Source organism: Coregonus lavaretus (assembly GCF_964263955.1).
Source record: "Coregonus lavaretus genome assembly, chromosome: 28".
Lineage (NCBI taxonomy): Eukaryota > Metazoa > Chordata > Actinopteri > Salmoniformes > Salmonidae > Coregonus > Coregonus lavaretus.
Window position 1 is genome coordinate 37,214,383 of NC_140015.1, and position 26,058 is coordinate 37,240,440.

At 42.3% G+C, this 26,058-nt stretch overlaps 2 pseudogenes across 2 annotated transcripts in view; one reads left to right on the plus strand and one right to left on the minus strand.

Annotated features, from left to right (window-relative positions):
• Positions 1-456: 456 nt before the first annotated feature.
• Positions 457-21,058, minus strand: LOC311103487 (epidermal growth factor receptor kinase substrate 8-like protein 1; annotated as a pseudogene). The gene is made up of 14 exons: positions 20,954-21,058; positions 20,808-20,866; positions 20,428-20,560; positions 17,980-18,068; positions 17,387-17,461; positions 15,888-16,036; positions 14,424-14,562; positions 14,250-14,305; positions 12,875-12,983; positions 12,372-12,512; positions 10,875-11,007; positions 5,753-5,918; positions 4,488-4,620; positions 457-2,487 (listed from the first exon to the last, which is right to left on the minus strand). The product of its transcript is annotated as an epidermal growth factor receptor kinase substrate 8-like protein 1 (transcript).
• Positions 21,059-22,661: 1,603 nt separating this feature from the next.
• Positions 22,662-26,058, plus strand: part of LOC311103254 (sodium-dependent neutral amino acid transporter B(0)AT2-like) — a 19,561-nt pseudogene continuing 16,164 nt past the window's right edge. Inside the window, exon 1 of the transcript in view lies at positions 22,662-22,689. The product of the transcript in view is annotated as a sodium-dependent neutral amino acid transporter B(0)AT2-like (transcript). The remainder of the gene's footprint in view (positions 22,690-26,058) is intronic.

Below are 26,058 nucleotides of genomic sequence, written 5' to 3' on the forward strand. Positions count from 1 at the left end.
CATAGCTACAGTTATATGCTTGTCTGTTTTTTCCCACTTTTACAGCCAGTGTATGGACTGGTATCCAGGGTGAAGAGGTAGATTTAATGTTGAACAACAACACTGTAATGATGAGTTTGTGTTATGCCTATTACCAGCGTTGGTGCTCATGTTAATCATTTGACCGTGATACCATTCCCTTTTACGTTTTACTTTGTAAAAAGCTGTTACAGGACTGTTTTATTTACTATAACTCGGTTACTAATCACATGTATTGTAAGGTAAACTAAAACATGCTATGTGTTGCAGTAGGCCTTTAGAATAATGCAAAACATATCCTTGACTCTATCCAAGTTGATGAGCAAGGGGAAACAAACTATGACCTGCACAGCCGGCCAATCAAACTACACCTAAACCTAAACTAATTTCACACATAATAAGAGTTAGCCTATAGACAAGATTACATTGACAATAGTCTGATGAGTGACAATTTATCAGTTGTCAAACTGTACATGAAGAGATGGGTGCATCTTGTAATTGACAGATGCAGGGAAAGGAGCATCACTTTATCAAATCCTTCTTCAGAGTCACATGCAGGTAAAACTTTTTGATTTATATATAGTATCAGAAGGAACATATTTTGCAGTTTCCAAGAATAGCTGTGCTGTCCATATGTTCAGCACATGACCACTCCTGCGGCAGCATTGCTCTGGATACTAAGCAAAGACTAGTAACATAATACATGTAAAACCTGCTATTCTGTTTCCTTTTAAATACATTTTCTTATTTCCTAAATGTTTCTTTAGACCTGCCTAAACTAAATTATAATGGACTTCATTTTAATGGACTTGAACTAGTGGTTTTTCGTTTTTACTTATAGCCTAGAGTAACATAAACTAATGAACATGTCTTACTTATAGCCTAGAGTAACATAAACTAATGAACATGTCTTACTTATAGCCTAGAGTAACATAAACTAATGAACATGTCTTACTTATAGCCTAGAGTAACATAAACTAATGAACCCAACTTACTAATAGCCTAGAGTAACATAAACTGATGAAAATGCTATTATGTTCTTTGAAATACAAGTTTTTTAGTTTTCTAATGTTACCTAAGACCTTTATAAACACAACCAAAGTATTATTCTTCCGAAAGCATATATTAAATGTATTTATTAGACTGTTAAAATGTTGATGCATTATTGGCTGGAAGTGTTGAAAATTGGCTTTAGGCCTTCGTTTTTCACTAGGACTTTGTAGAATTATACAAAACATATCCTTTACTCTATCTAAACAAATAACTATCGTTGTTATATTTTTTCATGGATATATTTCCACAAATATTTCTTCATGCAATTAATCCTTTTACAATAGTTTATGCACTATTTATCAAGCCTTGGTTCTTATGTTTGACCACCTTGAGGGTTGATTTGCATCTGATACATATGCTAAATGGACTCCAGGAAACGTTCTCCATGTTCTCTAGTGGGTTCTTATAGGCTGAAAGGAAAGGCGCTTCTAGTGTTAAGGAGCATGATATGTAACAAAATCAAATAAATATTATTTTAAAGGAGCAATAGTGTCTTGCAGCTTATGTGAGACAGAATAATAAGGCAAATCTAAATGGATAGTTTCCCCATGAAACACATAAAATGCTAATATTTGGGGATATTGACTTGGTTTTGACTATTGCCATCCTGTTTCTTTGATAAAAATGCTAAGAAGTTAGCATTTAGAGACTATGGCCAAGTAAACAAAACCAAAGCATGGATAGCTGTCTTGCCTTGTTCATAGACTGCTTACAGGGTAAAGGTGTCAGCATGCTTCAGTTTTCTGAACTCGTCTAGCCGCACTGAACGAGTGTGCATACTCCATTAAAAGACATTCACTTGAAAAACTAGACAAAAGCGGCAATAGTACTGTTTGTCCACTTTGAGACGCCGTAGCCAGTATACACTTCCTCAAAATAGTCAGAATTAATCTAAGATACTGTAACTCAAGAAATCTGTCATTAATTTTGAGATTTTTTCAGAGGAGATCTTAGTTGCGCAATTTTACATCTAACTAAGATTTTTGGTGCAGTATTTCTCAATGAATATTTTCCCGAACAGGCGAAGAAAACCTCACCGAAGTCCAAAACTAACAAAAATGTCACAAAATGTAATCATAATATATGCACAAGCTCTTCTGAACTGTTTCAGCTGGGAAGCATGTGGACGCCTTAAGGAAACCAAGTCATTTTGTAGTTTGGGTGAACTATCCCTTTAAAAGGTAAATCTCTGTATCAGAGTATCCATACAGACAATGTTAGTGAGTTTGTGTGTCCTCTTAATCAGTGACAGTGAAGTTATTGTGTTGGCGTCCATCAACTAGTGATATCTGTGTATCAGTGTTATACATGTGTATAGCTTGTTGTTGTTCACAGCCTCCTGCTCTCCAGCTGGAAGTCCACCTTCTGCTTCTGTTTCTCCATCATTGCCTCCAGCTCTGTGGATTTGCGGACATCCTAATAGAAATGGAGAAAGAAAGGAGGAAATACAGTCTGTTATGGAGCTAGTAGAGTTACTTAGCTAACGTTAGGGAGCTAGTAGAGTTACTTTGCTAACGTTAGGGAGCTAGTAGAGTTACTTTGCTAATGTTAGGGAGCTAGTAGAGTTACTTTGCTAACGTTAGGGAGCTAGTAGAGTTACTTTGCTAACGTTAGGGAGCTAGTAGAGTTACTTTGCTAACGTTAGGGAGCTGGTAGAGTTACTTTGCTAATGTTAGGGAGCTAGTAGAGTTACTTTGCTAACGTTAGGGAGCTGGTAGAGTTACTTTGCTAACGTTAGCCTATGTTGTCTGTAGCAAAGTACAAGTCACTACTGGTTGGTGAAATTATGAAATGTGAGTGAACTACTCTGACTTTCAGTGAGACAGTATGTGATGTGATATTGTAGTGAACTCAGGGGGTAGTCCAGACTGGGACTCCAACCCAAGTCCAGCGACTGTCAAGCCAACACCTAGCGACCTCGTCAAGAGGGTTTCGGACCTCTTGGTGTAACGGTCATTACCCCCTTCCTTCTGGAGAGTGTGTCCCCACGCTTCTCTTTACCAAGTCCCTCATGTGTACACGCGTCTCTGATGGAGACGCCTTCCTTGCGCCATCCCCCTGCTGACATGTAGTCCCAGACCCAGTGGTAGCCCTAACCGGGACTCAAACCCTGGTCCAGCAACTGTCAAGCCAACGCCCTAACCATTACACCAAGAGTTCCGAACCTCTTGACCAAGTTTTCTAGGTGTTGGGTTAAGGTCCCTACAATATATTGGTTAGATTCAGAACTGGAACATTACTCCCTTCACTCCCTTCATTCAATAAAACAGAAAGTCATTTTAACATAACTAACGTTTTAAACAACCTTGTCCATCCAACAATATATTGTATGAGATTCATGTGTCACTCACCACCTTCCGGAGACACTTGAAACCCCACCTCTTTAAGGAATACCTGGGATAGGATAAAAGTAATCCTTCTACCCCCCCCCCCCCCCCCCCCCCAACAAAATAATAATATATATATATATTGTAAAGTGGTTGTCCCACTGGCTATCATAAGGTAAATGCACCAATTTGTAAGTTGCTCTGGATAAGAGCGTCTGCTAAATGACGAAAATGTAAATGTAATGTGTGCACACATCTAACACAAGTCCATCATTAGAAGTATTGCTGCATCTGCACCCAGAAACTCCCAGAGACTCCCTGTAGTCACACATAATAGGGAAGAGGAGAGAGAGGGAGAGAATGAGAGAGGGAAGAGGAGAGAGAGGGAGAGAAGGAGAGAGGGAAGAGGAGAGAGGGAGAGAAGGATAGAGGGAAGAGGAGAGAGAGGGAGAGAAGGAGAGAGGGAAGAGGAGAGAGAGGGAGAGAAGGAGAGAGGGAGAGAAGGAGAGAGGGAAGAGGAGAGAGGGAGAGAAGGAGAGAGGGAAGAGGAGAGAGAGGGAGAGAAGGAGAGAGGGAAGAGGAGAGAGAGGGAAGAGGAGAGAGAGGGAGAGAAGGAGAGAGAGAAGAGGAGAGAGAGGGAGAGAAGGAGAGAGGGAAGAGGATGGGAACCAAGGATCTATCTATAATGTGAGAGTTGTGTCAACCAGAAGAGAAGGAAGACAGAGGGAGAGGAGAAATAAGAGTACTGAGGAAGTGATGTGTTTTGATACAACACTATAAGTCAGGAGATGTGATGAGAATAGGGTTGAATCGGGGAAAGAATGGGGTGAGAATGGGGTGAGAATGGTGCGTAAATCAGGTGAGAATGGGGTTGCCAGTCAATAGGGTTGCCAGTAAATGGGGTTGCCAGTCAATGGGGTTACCAGTCAATGGGGTTACCAGTCAATGGGGTTGCCAGTGTATGGGGTTACCAGTCAATGGGGCTTCAAGTCAATGGGGTTGCCAGTCAATGGGGTTGTCAGTCAATGTGGTTGCTAGTTAATGGGGTTGCCAATCAATAGGGTGGCCAGTCAATGGGGTTGCTTGTACCTCCAGTAAAGCCTTCTGCACCATCATCTGGCTGTACACTCTGGCACCCTCCTCTGGTGAAAACATACGCAGGTCCTCTTTACTCAGGGCAAAGAGCTCAGCACCAGTGAGTCTCCCCAGCAGTGTAACTGTCCTGAATGGAGAGAGAGATAGGGCAGAGTAAGGTGGTTAGAAGTGTTACTGTCCTGAATAGAGAGAGAGAGAGATAGGGCAGAGTAAGGTGATCAGAAGTGTTACTGTCCTGAATAGAGAGAGAGAGATAGGGCAGAGTAAGGTGGTCAGAAGTGTTACTGTCCTGAATAGAGAGAGAGAGATAGGGCAGAGTAAGGTGGTCAGAAGTGAGAGATAGGGAAGAGTAAGGTGGTCAGAAGTGTTACTTTCCTGAATAGAGAGAGAGAGATAGGGCAGAGTAAGGTGGTCAGAAGTGTTACTGTCCTGAATAGAGAGAGAGAGATAGGGCAGAGTAAGGTGGTCAGAAGTGTTACTGTCCTGAATAGAGAGAGAGATAGGGCAGAGTAAGGTGGTCAGAAGTGTTACTGTCCTGAATAGAGAGAGAGAGATAGGGCAGAGTAAGGTGGTCAGAAGTGTTACTGTCCTGAATAGAGAGAGAGAGATAGGGCAGAGTAAGGTGGTCAGAAGTGTTACTGTCCTGAATAGAGAGAGAGAGATAGGGCAGAGTAAGGTGGTCAGAAGTGTTACTGTCCTGAATAGAGAGAGAGAGATAGGGCAGAGTAAGGTGGTCAGAAGTGTTACTGTACTGAATAGAGAGAGAGAGATAGGGCAGAGTAAGGTGGTCAGAAGTGTTACTGTCCTGAATAGAGAGAGAGAGATAGGGCAGAGTAAGGTGGTCAGAAGTGTTACTGTCCTGAATAGAGAGAGAGAGATAGGGCCGAGTAAGGTGGTCAGAAGTGTTACTGTCCTGAATAGAGAGAGAGAGATAGGGCCGAGTAAGGTGGTCAGAAGTGTTACTGTCCTGAATAGAGAGAGATAGGGCAGAGTAAGGTGGTCAGAAGTGTTACTGTCCTGAATAGAGAGAGAGATAGGGCAGAGTAAGGTGGTCAGAAGTGTTACTGTCCTGAATAGAGAGAGAGAGATAGGGCAGAGTAAGGTGGTCAGAAGTGTTACTGTCCTAAATAGAGAGAGAGAGATAGGGCAGAGTAAGGCAAGGTGGTCTTCATAATGGCCATGCTAGAAAGGATAGACATAAGTATAGTGTATATGAAGTATACTGTAGTTGACTGAACTAGCTCCACTACACCACTCACGGCTCAGTGAAGCCCTTCCCTCTCAGCCAGCCCTCTACCTCAGCAGGAGGGGACTGGTAGTCCAGGGGGGCCGAGGTGTCTGTGGTGCGGGGGATCACCAGGGGACGGATGGACCCCGCCCTGCTGTTGGCCAGCTGCTGGAGGAGCTCATCATTCACCATGAAGCCTGGGGTCACACAGGGGTCACACACACACACACACACACACACACACACACACACACACACATTGACTACACAGCTTTAGGTTTAGGCATCACATTGACTACATTGACTTGGATTACACAGCTTTAGGGTTAGGCATTACATTGCCTTTACATTGTAGTCATTGAAGCCCTTTTATCCAGAGGGATCTAGAGTGGGTATATATTATCAGGATACAGTACATGCAGGTATAAGACAACCACTAAACCTTTAGAAGTACCCAGACAGTCTGCAGTGCTATGAACAGAAAACACAGAGAGTTCCTGATAAGAGGAGTGCTAGTGTGGATCACAAATGGCACCCTATTCCCTTTATAGTGCACTATTTTTGGTATTGAATGGTAATAAAATGAGTAGTACACTATATAGGGAATAGGGTGCCATTGTGGACTATCCTGGTATGATTGTTAAAACGGCCACACATTCAGATTTAGTATTTCCCTATCCAACCCTAGTTTGTCCCTTTAGCTAGAATGTCTGACAGCTCATCATTCAATCACCCCTACGTTTCTACCCAATCAGAGATATTCTCTTCCACCTGCTAGTTGTAAGTCCCGCCTCCAGCCAGCGAGTTGTAGTGATGGAAAGTTTGGCTCTTTTTACTGACTCTGATCTTTTAGACTCATTCAGTCAAAAGAACAAATCTTTCGACTAATTTCGTTCATTTGAGTCAGTAATGCCCAAAGCATGCAGGAACCCCCTACCAGCGAACGATGAACTGAAAACTCAAAAGAGTAATGATTCTACAAGCCTCTCTCGTTCACATGTCGTTCACCATAAGGGGCTCATTGGAGCTGTGTGACTGAGACATGTCAAAGGTTTAAACCATCTACATTTATTGACTGCCAGGCATACAAATAAAAACATGATTGATCCATTTGAAACAAGGTCTAGTTGTGGCTGCAACCAGACTAGATTGTGAACAACTCTTGGACTAGATTGTGAACTACTCTTGGCGGAATGCATTGCTTGACTGTCTTGAGGGTGATAAGCACAATGTGGTTCATAAACTGCAGCCCCCCAAAAGTTTTGGTTTGTTGAGCAGAGGCTGTGTATGTTTTGGTTCTACAAAGCTGTGTCCATCATACCATTCAATAATCAATTATTTACCTTCATTCTTGCACCATGAGATCAATGATCAGTTCTAAACATGTATTTTTCTTCTCTATACTCATGATCTATTTCCCTGCGACATATGCCAGACAGTTGGTGGTCGGAGTACGTCTCTGGAGCCGCTGAGCACTCATTGTGGTCAGCACTAGCAGGCCAAACGAAATAGTTAAATGAACGAGTCATTTTTTTTTTTTTGGGGGGGGGGGGGGGGGGGGGGGGGGTGGTAGATCAGCTTAATATTGCAGATAGATTGTAACTTCCATCAATGTAATTTTCTGCATCACTTCCAATCCCCCATGTTTTTTATATATATACTCCCCTTTATTACTTTTCAACCCCGCCATCCTTTCCCTACTTGGGGTAAATTAGTGAACAACAATGCTTAGGCCTCTACTTCCAGCTTATACTTACTATCTACATTTTATGGACACAGTCAATTTTACAATAATTCTATTTTATTTGTTTTTGCTCCTGAACTTCTTCTACTCTCAACCTCTCCGATCATTTTCATGATGTCCATCCGGTTTGCTTCTATATGCCATATCTTTCTAACTGTGCTCTTTCCCAAAAGCTCCCAACATACAACCTATATACTTATTATGGACACAGTATGCTTACATTATTAGTTATCTTGTTAATATTTGTTGTTATTTGTTATTAGTCCCATCCTTCAACTCCATTCAACACCTCCCATCTATCTCTTAACACCATCCATATAGGATTTCTATTTGCCATATATATTTCAACTGTACTGTGATGTTTTACAAAAGTTCTGAATATTTCTATTCTCATTGCTTCTACAGATTGTGAATTAAAAATAAATAATTTTGCTAAAAGTATTATTATATTATTGATCGATTGACTATGACTTTTCAGATCACCCAGTAATGCTATCTGCAAGGTTAGCTCCAGGTAAATTTTGCAATCCTTTAGCCATTCCTGGACTTTTGTCCAAAAACAAGCTAGAAATGGACAGAACCAAAACAAATGATCTAATGATTCTGTCTCTTCACAGTAAAATCTAATTGTTAGTGAACTGCACATCAATACTGAGTTGTGGTGGAGACAGAGAACAGTTTGTTATATCAGTTACATTATGTCTAGAAGACAGAGAACAGACAGTTTGTTATATCAGTTACATTATGTCTAGAAGACAGAGAACAGACAGTTTGTTATAGCAGTTACATTATGTCTAGAAGACAGAGAACAGACAGTTTGTTATAGCAGTTACATTATGTCTAGAAGACAGTCATATCTTTGTTATAGCAGTTACATTATGAAAAACAGCTTCTATCTCAAGGCCATCAGACTGTTAAATAGCCATCACTAGCACATTAGAGGCTGCTGCCTACTGAAATCACTGGCCACTTTAAGAAATGGAACACTAGTTACTTTAATAATGTTTACAGTCACTTTAATCATGTTTACATATCTTGCACTACTCATCTCATATGTATATACTGCATTCTATTCTATAATATTCTACTGTATCTTAGTCCATGCCGCACTGTCATTGCTTGTCCATGTATATTTTCTTACATTCCATTCCTTACTAGTTTTGTGTGTATTAGGTACAGTGAGGGAAAAAAGTATTTGATCCCCTGCTGATTTTGTACGTTTGCCCACCTACAAAGACATGATCAGTCTATAATTTTAATGGCATTTTAATGAGGGAAATAAGTATTTGACCCCTCTGCAAAACATGACTTAGTACTTGGTGGCAAAACCCTTGTTGGCAATCACAGAGGTCAGATGTTTCTTGTAGTTGGCCACCAGGTTTGCACACATCTCAGGAGGGATTTTGTCCCACTCCTCTTTGCAGATCTTCTCCAAGTCATTAAGGTTTCGAGGCTGACGTTCGGCAACTCGAACCTTCAGCTCCCTCCACAGATTTTCTATGGGATTAAGGTCTGGAGACTGGCTAGGCCACTCCAGGACCTTAATGTGCTTCTTCTTGAGCCACTCCTTCATTGCCTTGGCCGTGTGTTTTGGGTCATTGTCATGCTGGAATACCCATCCACGACCCATTTTCAATGCCCTGGCTGAGGGAAGGAGGTTCTCACCCAAGATTTGACGGTACATGGCCCCGTCCATCATCCCTTTGGTGCGGTGAAGTTGTCCTGTCCCCTTAGCAGAAAAACACCCCCAAAGCATAATGTTTCCACCTCCATGTTTGACGGTGGGGATGGTGTTCTTGGGGTCATAGGCAGCATTCCTCCTCCTCCAAACACGGCGAGTTGAGTTGATGCCAAAGAGCTCGATTTTGGTCTCATCTGACCACAACACTTTCACCCAGTTCTCCTCTGAATCATTCAGATGTTCATTGGTAAACTTCAGACGGCCCTGTATATGTGCTTTCTTGAGCAGGGGGACCTTGTGGGCGCTGCAGGATTTCAGTCCTTCACGGCCTAGTGAGTTACCAATTGTTTTCTTGGTGACTATGGTCCCAGCTGCCTTGAGATCGTTGACAAGATCCTCCAGTGTAGTTCTGGGCTGATTCCTCACCGTTCTCATGATCATTGCAACTCTACGAGGTGAGATCTTGCATGGAGCCCCAGGCCGAGGGAGATTGACTGTTCTTTTGTGTTTCTTCCAACTGTTGTCACCTTCTCACCAAGCTGCTTGGCGATGGTCTTATAGCCCATTCCAGGCTTGTGTAGGTCTACAATCTTGTCCGTGACATCCTTGGAGAGCTCTTTGGTCTTGACCATGGTGGAGAGTTTGGAATCTGATTGATTGATTGCTTCTGTGGACAGGTATCTTTTATACAGGTAACAAACTGAGATTAGGAGCACTCCCTTTAAGAGTGTGCTCCTAATCTCAGCTCGTTACCTGTATAAAAGACACCTGGGAGCCAGAAACTTTTCTGATTGAGAGGGGGTCAAATACTTATTTCCCTCATTAAAATGCAAATCAATTAATACAATTTTTGACATGCGTTTTTCTGGATATTTTTGTTGTTATTCTGTCTCTCATTGATTTTGTTTTTTAAAAGCCTAAAGGCTTATTTCCATTGTGGTCCTCGGTGGAGCATTAACTAGATTCAGAGTGGTCCTAAACCAGGGAGCATAAACTAGGTTCAGAGTGGTCCTAAACCAGGGAGCATCAACTAGATTCAGAGTGGTCCTAAACCAGGGAGCCTCAACTAGATTCAGAGTGGTCCTAAACCAGGGAGCATAAACTAGGTTCAGAGTGGTCCTAAACCAGGGAGCATCAACTAGATTCAGAGTGGTCCTAAACCAGGGAGAATTAACTAGGTTCAGAATGGTCCTAAACCAGGGAGCATTAACTAGATTAAGAGTGGTCCTAAACCAGGGATTATCAACTAGATTGTATTTTATGTCAAACAATAACAAATTAAATAATGTAAAAAAATTGAAGAAAACTTGGAGTGACAAATTGGGCCGTCAGCTGGGAAACCCTGTCATAATCTATTTACTTTTTATTCAACAGAGTGAGAGAGAGATGAAACGGACAGCGGAGGAGACCAGAGCTATGTATTTAGAGTGTCTGGGCAACTTTTTGAATTTTCAATATTGTTCTGATTCAAGACATTCAGTAAATATTCCTCATGTAATGTTAATGGGGAGCTAAAATGGCTGTCATAGAATGTTCTAGTGTCATGTAAATGCATCATAATGCAGAAACCTCAATGTCTTAACTCTCTAAATACATGGCTCTGGGAGGAGAGTGTGTCAAAGGGCAGAGGGAGGAATGTGTACCTATGCCGACAGCAGTAAATATGCATGTGACCTGGAGGTGGGTGGTGACGCTAACCACTACAGACCACCCAAACGACAGGCTTACCTTTGTCTCTGTCGCCCCCTGTCATGGTGGAGGGGTACATGCTTTGAGGACGGCGGGGCATGGCGGGGGGGTTAGCCCCTTCTGGGCTGAAGGGGGTGTAGGAGAAGTGCTTGGGAGGGGCGAAGGGCACCTTCTGTCAAACAGAGACATGAACACACAGGGTAACTCGGATGAGTCGGTGAATATGTGTCTATTATGCCCTGTTCAGATACAACAGCCGAGACAAGACAGTTTTATGCTGTTAGATTCTAAATAAACAGAGTAAAAACTCACGGACGACTAGTAAAGCTCAAACCAAGTTTATTGACCCACTGGGTCAACCAGCTGAAAGACAAAGACATGTTCCCACCAGCACAAGTATATATACCCCACTTTAGATGGAGTCTCCTCCTTTTCTCTAAACATTACATCTTTGTTGCTAGGCAGGAAGTTATGTGATGTGGGTAATAAACTATTCCTTCTCCCTTTATGTGACCTGACCTGACCTCGGCCCCCATTCCTCACTAATCCACAGCTATCCACCCTTATCAGTGACCGCAACCATGTGATTCCCTTTTCCCTTAATTAGTAACTCTCCAAGCCCCTGGCTCTTATCCAACCTCCATTGACCCATATGCATTCCTCCTACATATAACCATTCACTTCTAGTGTATCAAGTATTTCAAATTACAACTCAACAACTGAAACCAGACTGTGGCCCTTCTCCTCTCCATAGGACACCTAATATCTAACAATAACATGTTCTGACAGAATGTAAACCTTCTGCCTTCTCCTCTCTCCCTCAGTAACATGAATAAGGATATTTCATATTTCAAGTTTAGAACCCATCAATGCCATTCTAGATCTACACATCCTAGTTTTAGAATGTCTCATGTCGGCTGCTGGAGTTTCCAAGATTCAACACATCAAATATTATGAAGACGAAACGGATCCGTTTAGCCAATCAGACATTAGCTGACATTCTGTGTTTAGCCAAGCAGCTAGCCAAGCAGACCACTAGCTAGCTAGCTGATATTTATCTGACAAGTGTGCCCTGTTGTGGGTGCATGTATTTCATGATACTTGTTTACTACAACAACTGGGGACTTACATTTACGTCATTTAGCAGACGCTCTTATCCAGAGCGACTTACAGTTAGTGAATACATATATATATATTTTTTATACTGGCCCCCCGTGGGAATCGAACCCACAACCCTGGCGTTGCAAACGCCATGCTCTATCAACTGAGCTACATCCCTGCCGGCCATTCCCTCCCCTACCCTGGACCAATTGTGCGCCGCCCATGAGTCTCCCGGTCGCGGCCGGCTGCGACAGAGCCTGGATTCGAACCAGGATCTCTAGTGGCACAGTTAGCACTGCGATGCAGTGCCTTAGACCACTGCGTCACTCAGGAGACTTCATATCAAAGTTGTATCACATCATTGTAAAGAGGCACCGTTACTGTGGAAACAGTGTCAACCGTGTGTGTGTGTGTGTGTGTGTGTGTGTCCATTACCTTAGACTGTCTGAGTACCACTGGGCTATCCCTATGGTTGTTGTTGAGGGCGGACAGAGGCTCCAGAATGTTGAAGGGAACAAACCCAACCTGGTCAAAGCGATTGCGGCACTTCCACCAACGCTTTGATGACTCAATCACCTAAACAAGAGAGGATTTGAATTAGGATGTTTATTTATGACATGGAATTTTGATTAACTTGTTGTTATAAATAATGTGTTCCCTCTGTGTGTTCTTGCCAATGTAAGATATACTGAATCAAGCAAATAAAGCTCACTGAATGGAATTGATTTGTGAGATCTTTTAAGTAAGCAGGACAATTCAATACATGTGAACTTCTGTCAATTATAGTTGAGAGACACAAGTAGACCCTATGGGCTCTGGTCAAAGGTAGTGCACTATATAGGGAGTAGGGTCCCGTTTGGGACTCAGACAGTATTTAACATGCAGTTCACACAGTATTATAGTGTTGTCATGTAATACAAATGTTCTAGAATAAAAACCTCCAGAGTTTCTCCCTGCAGTACGGAGAGTTCACTGCTGTTCCTGGCAACAAAGTCGTAGCTGCAGCTGAACATTCTCTCACCCTCAGGTGGAAGCTCACTGCCATCTCTGGAGGACAAACAGAGAGTCCTAGGGTCAATCTCAATTATATCAGACAGTCCTAGGGTCAATCTCAATTATATCAGACAGTCCTAGGGTCAATCTCAATTATATCAGACAGTCCTAGGGTCAATCTCAATTATATCAGACAGTCCTAGGGTCAATCTCAGTTGTATCAGACAGTCCTAGGGTCAATCTCAGCTGTATCAGACAGTCCTAGGGTCAATCTCAGTTTTATCAGACAGTCTTAGGGTCAATCTCAGTTGTATCAGACAGTCCTAGGGTCAATCTCAGCTGTATCAGACAGTCCTAGGGTCAATCTCAGTTGTATCAGACAGTCTTAGGGTCAATCTCAGCTGTATCAGACAGTCCTAGGGTCTATCTCAGTTGTATCAGACAGTCTTAGGGTCAATCTCAGCTGTATCAGACAGTCTTAGGGTCAATCTCAGCTGTATCAGACAGTCCTAGGGTCTATCTCAGTTGTATCAGACAGTCTTAGGGTCAATCTCAGCTGTATCAGACAGTCCTAGGGTCAATCTCAGTTGTATCACACAGTCCTAGGGTCAATCTCAATTGTATCAAACAGTGCTATGGTCAATCTCAGTTGTATCAGACAGTCCTAGGGTCAATCTCAGTTGTATCACACAGTCCTAGGCTCAATCTCAATTGTATTTCCTCGATTCTTCATATCCAATCTCCTCGCCAACTTCTCAGGCGTTTTGGAGGAGAAGGCTGACAGTCACTCCTCATAATGGATTTAAGCATTGGATTGGTCTAAGCATTGGCTGGAGGGAGTTTCCAACATTGGTAAATCCATGATGGGGAATGTGCACATGAAGAGAAGGGTGGAGATTAACGAAACCCCCATTTAACTGTGATCAGTTGGTGTTGCCTGTAATCTCTCACACACAGATGTTGTTTCTTTGTAATATTGATGGTGTTTTGAAAAACAGTAGGACTGTTCATTACAGCATGGAATAAAGAGTTAATAACATGGTAGTAATGGAAACTAGTTTTAAAGACTTACTGTTTTACTAAATTAATGATGTATTATTAATAATTATATATATATTATATATTAAATATATTAATAATATACAGGTAACAACTTTTAAAAAACACACTGTTTTATGTGCACAGGAAGTTCTTGGATTCAAGCTCAAAAGGTGAAAGGTGCCATAATCAGTGGGGAAACTGTGTTTGCCCATGTTGTGAACTGTATGAATCAGTAAACAAAAAGTATCACAGCAGTTATTGGGGATCTCAGAAACATACGATTCGTCAGCGTGCTGGACTGAGCTGGGGCCTTCCTCTGCCTGATCAGGATGGTCCTAAATTAGGGAAGGAATAAGAAGGAATAATCAAATCAATTCAAATCAAATCCATTAAAAATCGAATTAGGGTGACACACAGTTCCACTGGCCAACGTTCCAGTAAGTATACCCCTACACTGTCTTGAAGAGCGTCCTGTTTGTGCTGTGACTTGATTGGGTCCTCCCAAAGTTGACCTTCTGGGTCAAAGGCCTCAGGCTGCCATCCATCCAGAAAGACAGGTGAGTATGGAGGAACAGACTCAACAAGCTGGGAGCTGGGAGAGAGAGAGAGGCAAAAGGTCAATTCCTGCCTTGAGCCTTGTCTATGGATGACAATGTGCAAATGAAATACACACGAACATACAGATGCCGTATCTTCATTTGATAATCCTGTTGTTGTACGAATTTTCCTGCACGGCAGGAAATGCAAACTTGTAGCGTATTCAAAGTTTAAAAAGGCTTCTAAAGTTTGTATTTAACTTTAACATTTTAGACTTGATTTGCCCTTACGAAAAATATATCAACATCTACAAAGAATGTCCATTAATTATAATCCACATAACAATTCACATTTCCTGTTGCTGCAGGATTCTTTTTCTACTGTGTGAAACCGGCTCAAATTAAGATACGGCACCTGTACAGCAATAAGCACAGACATACTAAAATGCAGTTCATACACATACACAAACACACACACGCGCATGGCATGCATACACACACACAGACACACGCATGCACACACACACGCACACGCACACACACACACACACACACACACACACACACACACACACACACACACACACACACACACACACACACACACACACACACACACACACACACACACACACACACACACACACATACACCAGTTTTCCCTGTAGTTCAGTTGGTAGAGCATGGTGCTTGTCACACCATAATAGTGGGTTCGATTCCCAGGACCACCCATACGTATGATGTATGCACGCATGACTGTAAGTCGATTTTGATAAAAGTGTCTGCTAAATGGCATATATTATATAACATGATTCTATTACCAGTGTAAGGTCCAGTTAGGCTCTAGCGAGGTCCAGAACATATATGATTCTATTACCAGTGTAAGGTCCAGTTAGGCCCTAGGGAGGTCCAGAACATATATGATTCTATTACCAGTGTAAGGTCCAGTTAGGCTCTAGCGAGGTCCAGAACATATATGATTCTATTACCAGTGTAAGGTCCAGTTAGGCCCTAGGGAGGTCCAGAACATATATGATTCTATTACCAGTGTAAGGTCCAGTTAGGCCCTAGGGAGGTCCAGAACATATATGATTCTATTACCAGTGTAAGGTCCAGTTAGGCCCTAGGGAGGTCCAGAACATATATGATTCTATTACCAGTGTAAGGTCCAGTTAGGCCCTAGGGAGGTCCAGAACATATATGATTCTATTACCAGTGTAAGGTCCAGTTAGGCCCTAGGGAGATCCAGAACATATATGATTCTATTACCAGTGTAAGGTCCAGTTAGGCCCTAGGGAGGTCCAGAACATATATGATTCTATTACCAGTGTAAGGTCCAGTTAGGCCCTAGCGAGGTCCAGAACATATATGATTCTATTACCAGTGTAAGGTCCAGTTAGGCCCTAGGGAGGTCCAGAACTCCTTCTCTTCATCAGTCAGGTGCTTCTGCAGTAGAGACACAGCACCACTGGTCAGGGCTGGACTGACCACAGTCGCCCCCAACTCTGGCCCACCAGTAGTCTTCACCATCTGAGACGAGAGAGAGAGAGACATGGATCGACATCATACTTAATACTGATGCATCCATCCCTCCTTCTGTCCACCTGTGACAGACAGAGAGAGACAGACAGAGAGAGACAGACAGACAGACAGACAGAGACAGACACAGACAGACACAGACAGACAGAGACAGAGAGAGACAGACAGACAGATAATCATACAGTACCACAGATAGAACAATGAGCCAGATATTTCACCGGATGTATAAATGTGAAGCATCCACTTGGCGTTTCCACTCACTACCAAATATGGTAGTGAGAGGAAGTCCAGTGGCCGGCAGTGGGAGAAGATGGAGCAAGATGGATTTTGGCCGACATTTCTGCACATTTTCTCATCACAGAAACATTTGATCTCAATACAGTTTCTGTTCCCAAAACTATAATTTGTTACGAACAGAGTGGACTAAGTTTTGTAGACTTTACCATTTGCCAAAGTTTCTAAAATATGCGTTGTTTAGAAGGAGTCCAAAGGTGGATTGAGTTATTACACATGCGCACTTCACAGAGTAGGCATTCTCTAATGGAATTATGCAAATACATGCTAGAATGCGCCGATAGGATCTCGCTAGCTCGTGCTAGGCTCTGCCACCTCCTTGCTTGTTCTGCCCACTATGATTAATTGGCTCCCATTGGAAATTACAGGCTGTGGTCTATCTTGGGTTCGTTATAAAAATCTTTAGTATCAGTGCCCTTGTCCAGATAGTCTTGCTGGTTTGGTAGCCTGTGGCTGTGCTGATGAGGCGTGAACATCTAGCCTGATCCCAAGTCGGTTGGTACTGCATTGTCAGCGAAAAATAGAGTTGGCTATACAGAACACACAGATCTGGGACCAGGTTAGGAAATTCCTACCAGGCCCAGTGGACAGATCTGGGACCAGGCTAGTAAATTCCTACCTGGCCCAGTGGACAGATCTGGGACCAGACTAGTAAATTCCTACCAGGATCAGTGGACAGATCTGGGATCAGGCTAGTAAATTCCTACCAGGATCAGTGGACAGATCTGGGATCAGTCTAGTAAATTCCTACCAGGCCCAGTGGACAGATCTGGGACCAGAGGACAAGTCTGGGACCAGGCTAGTAAATAACTACCAGGCCCAGTGGACAGGTCTGGGACCAGTGGACAGGTCTGGGATCAGTCTAGTAAATACCTACCAGGCCCAGTAGACAGATCTGGGATCAGTCTAGTAAATACCTACCAGGCCCAGTGGACAGGTCTGGGACCAGTGGACAGGTCTAGGACCAGGCTAGTAAATACCTACCAGGCCCAGTGGACAGGTCTGGGACCAGTGGACAGGTCTAGGACCAGGCTAGTAAATACCTACCAGGCCCAGTGGAATAAAGACGTGATGCAGCAGCTCCCCAGAAGAAGGCTCTGTGATGGATGACTTCAGGCGGTCCTGAAAGCAAAATAATATAATTATAATATATGCTATTTAGCAGATGCTTTTCTCCAAAGCAGCTTACAGTCATGCGTACATAGATCCGATGTACAGGTGGTCCTGGGAATGGAAGCCTGCCGTTGCCAGCACCATGCTCTACTAACTGAGCTATAGATACTAAAATGGAGGAAAGTACTGAGCTTCTTTTTTTTTAAGGGAAAACACACATCCAATCTATATTTTTATTACATGATAGGACAGATGTAGGAACAGATAGGGAGATAGACAGAGGGCAGACAGATGTAGGAACAGATTGGTAGATAGACAGAGAGCATAAAATATGTAAGGATGCTGGAACCCCGTCTCCAAGGGGACATGTGTTGTCCAGAGTCGAGAACGTTACCAATACCCCGGCGTATACTGAGGTGAGAACATTAGTAAGAAATTAGCCTTACATACGAAAGATTGATGGAGTGTGACAGAGAGGGACAATAGACAGAAACAAATGCCTCTGTTATTCCACCACATGGTCTCACCAGCAGACAGAAGGAGTACTTGACTTTCTGAAAAATGTCAACAAACTCCTCCTCAGGCGGAGGGCAGGCTTTCAGGGTCAGCAGATCATCTGCACACAAAACACAAAACAATCAACTACTATGATGGTGATTCAGAAATGAGATAACATGTGAGAATAGTACCCAGAACACAATCACAACTTTCTTCCTTTCACCAGACCATTCCTCCTATTCATCACTTCTTGAGGTGCCACTTCACAGTTCCATTGGCCAATGTTACAGTAAGTATACCTCTACACTGTCTTGAAGAGCGTCCTGTTTGTGCTGTGACTTGATTGGGTCCTGCGATTGCTACATACATTTTTTATTTAAATTAATTATATACACTACCGGTCAAAGGTTTTAGAACACCTACTCATTCAAGGGTTTTTCTTTATTTTTTACTATTTTCTACATTGTTGAATAATAGTGAAGACATCAAAACTATGAAATAACACATATGGAATCATGTAGTAACCAATAAAGTGTTGAACAAATCAAATAGCCACCCTTTGCCTTGATGACAGCTTTGCACACTCTTGGCATTCTCTCAACCAGCTTCACCTGGAAGGCTTTTCCAACAGTCTTGAAGGAGTTCCCACATATGCTGAGCACTTGTTGCCTGCTTTTCCTTCACTCTGTGGTCCGACTCATCCCAAACCATCTCAATTTGGTTGAGGTCAAATCAAATCAAATCACATTTTATTAGTCACATACACATGTTTAGTAGATGTTATTGCGGGTGAAGCGAAATGCTTGTCAGGGGATTGTGGAGGCCAGGTCATCTGATGCAGCACTCCATCACTCTCCTTCTTGGTAAAATAGCCCTTACACAGCCTGGAGGTGTGTTGGGTCATTGTCCTGTTGAAAAACAAATGATAGTCCCACTAAGCCCAAACCAGATGGGATGGCGTATCGCTACAGAATGCTGTGGTAGCCATGCTGGTTAAGTATGCCTTGAATTCTAAATAAATCACAGAAATTCCACAAATTAATTTTTAAGAAGGCACACCTGTTAATTGAAATGCATTTCAGGTGAGTACCTCATGAAGCTGGTTGAGAGAATGCCAAGAATGTGCAAAGCTGTCATCAAGGAAAAGGGTGGCTATTTGAAGAATCTCAAGTATAACATATATTATGATTTGTTTAACACTATTTTGGTTACTACATGATTCCATATTAGTTATTTCATAGTTGTGAGGTCTTCACTATTATTCAACAATGTAGAAAATAGTAAAAATAAAGAAAAACCCTTGAATGAGTAGGTGTTCTAAAACTTTTGACCGGTAGTGTATGCCCATTGATTATTGAAGAATATAACTTATAAATGCCTCATGAGCTGTACCCCATCAGAACCCAAAATATAAGCTTGTTTTATTTACTCCAATGTTTGTAAACAATGTAATTGTAAACAAACACTGTACAGCCAAAACACATGGTTAAAACTATAATTTTGGTCTCATTTGAGAGTGGATACATTTCTCCAGCCCCATCCAACAGCTGTTTACCACCTAACTCTATCTCTCTTTCTTTATTTTCTCTCTCTCTCTCTCTCTCTCTCTCTCTCTGTCACGCCCTGACCTATAGACTCTAGTTAATAATAAATAATTGGTCATTTAGCAGATGCTCTTATCCAGAGCAACTTACAAGAGCAATTAGGGTTAAGAGCCTTGCTCAAGGGCACATCGACAGATTTTTCACCTAGTCGGCTCGGGGATTAGAACCAGCGACCTTTCGGTTACTGGCCCAACGCTCTTACCCACTAAGCTACCTGCCGCCCTAGTTAGTTTGGTCAGGGTGTGAATATATGTGTGGGTTTTTCTATGTGGTGATTATATGTTTCTATGTCTATGTTTGGCCTGGTGTGATTCCCAATCAGAGGCAGCTGTCGCTCGTTGTCTCTGATTGGAGATCATCCTTAGGCAGCCAGTTTTCCTGCCTGTGTTGTGGGATCTTGTTTGTGTTCGGTGTGTTTGGCTTGTTAGTGTTTAGCCTTCCGACGTCACGTTTCGTTGCCTTTTGTTGTTTTGTATGTTTATTCAGTACAATAAACATTTATGCATTTCACGCTGCGCCTTGGTCTGACCCGTTCATCAACGACCGTGACACACTCTATCTCTCTCTCTCTCTCTCTCTCTCTCTCTCTCTCTCTCTCTCTCTCTCTCTCTCTCTCTCTCTCTCTCCTCTCTCTCTCTTCTCTCTCTCTCTCTCTCTCTCTCTTCAATTTAAGGGCTTTATTGGCATGGGAAACGTATGTTAACCTTGCCAAAGCAAGTGAAGTAGATAGTAAACAAAAGTGAAATAGACAATAAATAGTAACAGTAAACATTACACTCTGACGTTCCAAAAGAATAAAGACATTTCAAATGTCATTATGTATATATACAGTATCTCTCTCTATCTCTCTATCTCTCTCTCTCTCTCTCTCACCATCCTGCTTCTTCTTCTTGCTTGTTCTGCTCTTCCTCTTCTTGGTCTGGTTGAGGATGCTCTGAGCCTCAGCGGCCCGCTGCAGGCGGCCCATGAAGCGCTCCACGTCCTCAAAACAGTGGTTTAGGATCTCCTGAAGGAAGGACACACGGCAGCAAAACCAATCACATCAATGCAGTGGGCTGGTGAGAGAAGTGTTCTGCAAGCAGCCATGCAAACACACAGACACACACGCACGCACACACACACACACATTCACACACTCACATGCACACACACACACACAAAGACACACGCAGACACACATTAGCAGACACTCACACACATGCACAAGCACAGTTGCAAACATACTGTATGAACACACACACACAGATACATACCACCTCTCTCTCTGCATGTCCTCGAGATGTGTGCTTTGGCTCACTACTGGCCCCATTCACTGACAAGAAACATAACATAGATGTCAGCTTAAACAACACACACACACGCACGCACGCACACATACAGTACACACACACACACACACCTTTGAACACCTTTGCGTTGCCATGGGAAGGAAGTTGACCATCATGGGCATGACTCTTATCCCTGATGGCTTCCTAGGACGTACTGGGGGTGGTGTCCCAGACATCTGAGAGAGAGAGAGAGAGAGAGAGAGAGAGAGAGAGAGAGAGAGAGAGAGAGAGAGAGAGAGAGAGAGAGAAAGAGTGATGGTGATGCCATGAAGAGTTCTTCCTGGCCAAGAGTGTGCAAAGCTGTCATCAAGGCAAAGGGTGGCTATTTGAAGAATCTCAAATATAACATATATTTGGATTTCTTTAACACTTTTCTGGTTACTACATGATTCCATATGTGTTATTTAATATTTTTTATGTCTTCACTATTATTCTACAATGAAAAAATAGTAAAATAAAGAAAAACCCTTGAATGAGTAGGTGTGTCCAAACTTTTGACTGGTAGTGTATATATCAATGTTGGTACGCAGACCCACGAACCACTGCGGCCCCTCATGATGAGTTCAGTTTGTTTGCGGCCCCCACCTCCATCAAAGTTGCCCATCCCTGATCTACACTGATCCACTTCCTTCATATCTGTAAATGCTCAACAGGTAAGCACTAGGATTACATTAGGACAGAGATTTAATAAAGAGGTAGAGATTAGGATTTAGATTAGGACAAAGATTCAATCAACAGGTAGAGACTAGGATTTAGATTAGGACAGTGATTAAATCAGGAGGTAGAGACTAGGACTTAGATTAGGACAGAGATTAAATCAAGAGGTAGAGACTAGGATTTAGATTAGGACAGAGATTAAATCAAGAGGTAGAGACTAGGACTTAGATTAGGACAAAGATTCAATCAGGAGGTAGAGACTAGGACTTCGATTAGGACAGAGATTAAATCAAGAGGTAGAGACTAGGATTTAGATTAGGACAGAGATTCAATCAAGAGGTAGAGACTATGACATAGATTACGACAGAGATTAAATCAGGAGGTAGAGACTAGGAGTTAGATTAGGACAGAGATTAAATCAAGAGGTAGAGACTAGGACATAGATTAGGACAGAGATTAAATCAGGAGGTAGAGACTAGGACTTAGATTAGGACAGAGATTAAATCAAGAGGTAGAGACTAGGTTTAGATTAGGACAGAGATTCAATCAAGAGGTAGGGACTAGGACTAGGATTTAGATTAGGGCATAGATTTAATAAAGAGTTAGGGACTAGGACTTAGATTAGGACAGCGATTAAATCAAGAGATAGAGACTAGGACAAGGACTTAGATTAGGACAGAGATTTAATAAAGAGGTAGGGACTAGGATTTAGATTAGGACAGAGATTCAATCAAGAGGTAGGGACTAGGACTAGGATTTAGATTAGGACAGAGATTTAATAAAGAGGTAGGGACTAGGACTTAGATTAGGACAGAGATTCAATCAAGAGGTAGGGACTAGGACTTAGATTAGGACATATATTCAATTCAAGAGGTAGGGACTAGGACTAGGATTTAGATTAGGACAGAGATTTAATAAAGAGTTAGGGACTAGGATTTAGATTAGGACAGCGATTAAATCAAGAGGTAGAGACTAGGACTAGGACTTAGATTAGGACAGAGATTTAATAAAGAGGTAGGGACTAGGATTTAGATTAGGACAGAGATTCAATCAAGAGGTAGGGACTAGGACTAGGACTTAGATTAGGACAGAGATTTAATAAAGAGGTAGGGACTAGGACTTATGATTAGGACAGAGATTCAATCAAGAGGTAGGGACTAGGATTTAGATTACGACAGCATTTCAGAGATTCAGTCAAGAGCTAGGGACTAGGACTAGGATTTAGATTAGGACAGAGATTTAATAAAGAGTTAGGGACTAGGACTTAGATTAGGACAGCGATTAAATCAAGAGGTAGAGACTAGGACTCAGATTAGGACAGAGATTCAGTCAAGAGGTAGGTATGAGGATTTAGATTAGGACAGAGATTAAATCAAGAGGTAGGTACAAGGATTTAGATTAGGACAGAGATTCAGTCAAGAGATAGGAACTAGGATTTATATTAAAACAGAGATTAAATCAAGAGGTAGGGACTAGGACTAGGACAGATTAGGACAGAGATTTAATAAACAGGTAGGGACTAGGACTTAGATTAGGAAAGCGATTAAATCAAGAGGTAGAGACTAGGATTTAGATTAGGACAGAGATTCAATCAAGAGGTAGGGACTAGGATTTAGATTAGGACAGAGATTCAATCCGAAGCACGTTGTAGCGCATTTGACATTAACCTTTGGTTTCTAGAATTCCCAAATGTATGTAAACGTCAGCACTGTGACCGTGTGATAACTAAACGGGAGAGGGTAGCTTTGACATAGACTACCACCATGTGGTTCAGAAGGCAGTACAACCATAGACTACCACCATATGATTCAGAAGACAGTACAACCATAGACTACCACCATGTGGTTCAGAAGGCAGTACAACCATAGACTACCACCATGTGATTCAGAAGACAGTACAACCATAGACTACCACCATATGATTCAGAAGGCAGTACAACCATAGACTACCACCATATGATTCAGAAGGCAGTACAACCATATACTACCACCATATGATTCAGAAGGCAGTACAACCATAGACTACCACCATATGATTCAGAAGGCAGTACAACCATATACTACCACCATATGATTCAGAAGGCAGTACAACCATAGACTACCACCATGTGGTTCAGAAGGCAGTACAACCATAGACTACCACCATATGATTCAGAAGGCAGTACAACCATAGACTACCACCATGTGGTTCAGAAGGCAGTACAACCATAGACTACCACCATATGATTCAGAAGGCAGTACAACCATAGACTACCACCATGTGATTCAGAAGGCAGTACAACCATAGACTACCACCATGTGATTCAGAAGACAGTACAACCATAGACTACCACCATGTGATTCAGAAGGCAGTACAACCATAGACTACCACCATATGATTCAGAAGGCAGTACAACCATAGACTACCACCATGTGATTCAGAAGGCAGTACAACCATAGACTACCACCATGTGATTCAGAAGGTACAGTACACCCATGAGGGGGGATCTCACCAACAGGGGGCAGCAGTGTAACTGCCCTGTCAGATCTCACCAACAGGGGGCAGCAGTGTAACTGCCCAGTCAGATCTCACTAACAGGGGGCAGCAGTGTAACCGCCCCATCAGAATTCAAAAGGTAGAAAAGTTAAGAAGTGGAACACAGTCAGTCCTCTAATGACAACACAACACATACAGAGACATACATAATGCATTAGACATTACAAACATATTGCTGAAAGTCAGGTCAAAAGTGCATCAGCACAAAAGTAAAACAAAAAATGCCTTGTTGATTAACCCTCCCGTTGTCCTAGGGTCAAAATGACCCGCCACTGTGTTGAACCAACTTTATTTATTTTTTATTTTTGGGGGATCATTTGTGAGAAGGAGGCAGTGAGACTTTAAAGAAAGTATCACTGCCTCCTTCTCACAAATGATCCAAAAAATATAAAAATTAAATAAAGTTGGTTCAACACAGTGGCGGGTCATTTTGACCCTAGGACAACGGGAGGGTTAAGTGCCTTGCTCAAGGGCACAACGGCAGTATATGGCACATGAGATAGTAGCGGTTCTCTCTTGGCAGAAGGGAATAGGTTTTCGTCTCACATCTCTCACTAATCTCCTGTAAACCCTTCCACATACAGTACATCTTGACAACATAAATGACCCGTTGACCTTTGAACTAATGTGAGGTGTTCATGTATTGTATTCTTTGTTTTCAGTTGATACAAACATGCTGTGTGAAATGAAATATGTGTCACTCCAGTCCTGAAGAGCTACTGGGTGCATGTGTTTGCTCCAGACCAGTAGTAATACACTTAATTTAACTCATTGTGGTCCATATTGAAGGCCATGTTTCATTAATTGAAAGCGGTGGAAGATGGAGATCCCTGTATCACCTGTATTGTAAAAAACTAAAACTAAAAAACAGGAAGAGGGCAGAGGTGTGCGTCACATTGTCACATCCCTCAGCTGACAGTTAGAATGCTGTTTAGCATTCCAATGTGTATGTGTGTGTGTGTGTGTGTGTGTTTGTGTGTGTGTGTGTGTGTGTGTGTGTGTGTGTGTGTGTGTGTGTGTGTGTGTGTGTGTGTGTGTGTGTGTGTGAGAGTGTGTGCTTGTGTGTGTGTGTGTGTGTGTGTGTGTGTGTGTGTGTGTGTGTGTGTGTGTGTGTGTGTGTGTGTGTGTGTGTGTGTGTGTGTGTGTGTGTGTGCGTGCGTGTCTGTGTGTGTGTGTGTGTGTGTGTGTGTGTGTGTCACTGACAGATTCAGTGCATCTGAGACCAAATCCATTACATTTTCTCAAGATACACAGTTATTTTCCTAATATTGACTTCTTCTATTGAAATCTACACAACCAGCATTATTATTTACAGCAGGTAATGTCAATATATTTTTATCCATAAGGTTTATTTAAACATAGTCTTTTAAAGCAAACCATTTGTCAAAACATGTTAATATCATTTTTATCAGACAGTCTGCCTCTAAAGGGCACTGTCAAGATACCCTGCTCCTTTTGACAATTAATGCCCTTAACGCACGTGTCAAACTCATTCCACAGAGGGCTCAGTGTCTGCGGGTTTTCGCTCCACCCTTGTACTTGTTTGATGAATGGTCATTAATTAGTAAGGAACTCCACTCACCTGTTTGTCTTAATTGGAAGGAAAAAACAAAAACCAGCAGACACTAGGCCCTCCGTGGTTTGACACCCCTGGCTTAACTGGTCCTTATTCTACTCATCTCTCTCTCTCTCTCTCTCTCTCTCTCTCTCTCTCTCTCTCTCTCTCTCTCCTCTCTCTCTCTCTCTCTCTCTCTCTCTCTCTCTCTTCTCTCTCTCTCTCTCTCTCTCTCTCTCTCTCTCTCTTCTCTCTCTCTCTCTCTCCTCTCTCCCTATGTTCACAACAACTACACACAACCGAAAGTCCTGTCTAACCTCATTATGGTCTTCATTTTGACACTAAACTATTCATTATGGTCTTCATTTTGACACTAAACTATTCATTATGGTCTTCACATTGATAAAGAGGATGCAACAGAGAAGTTCA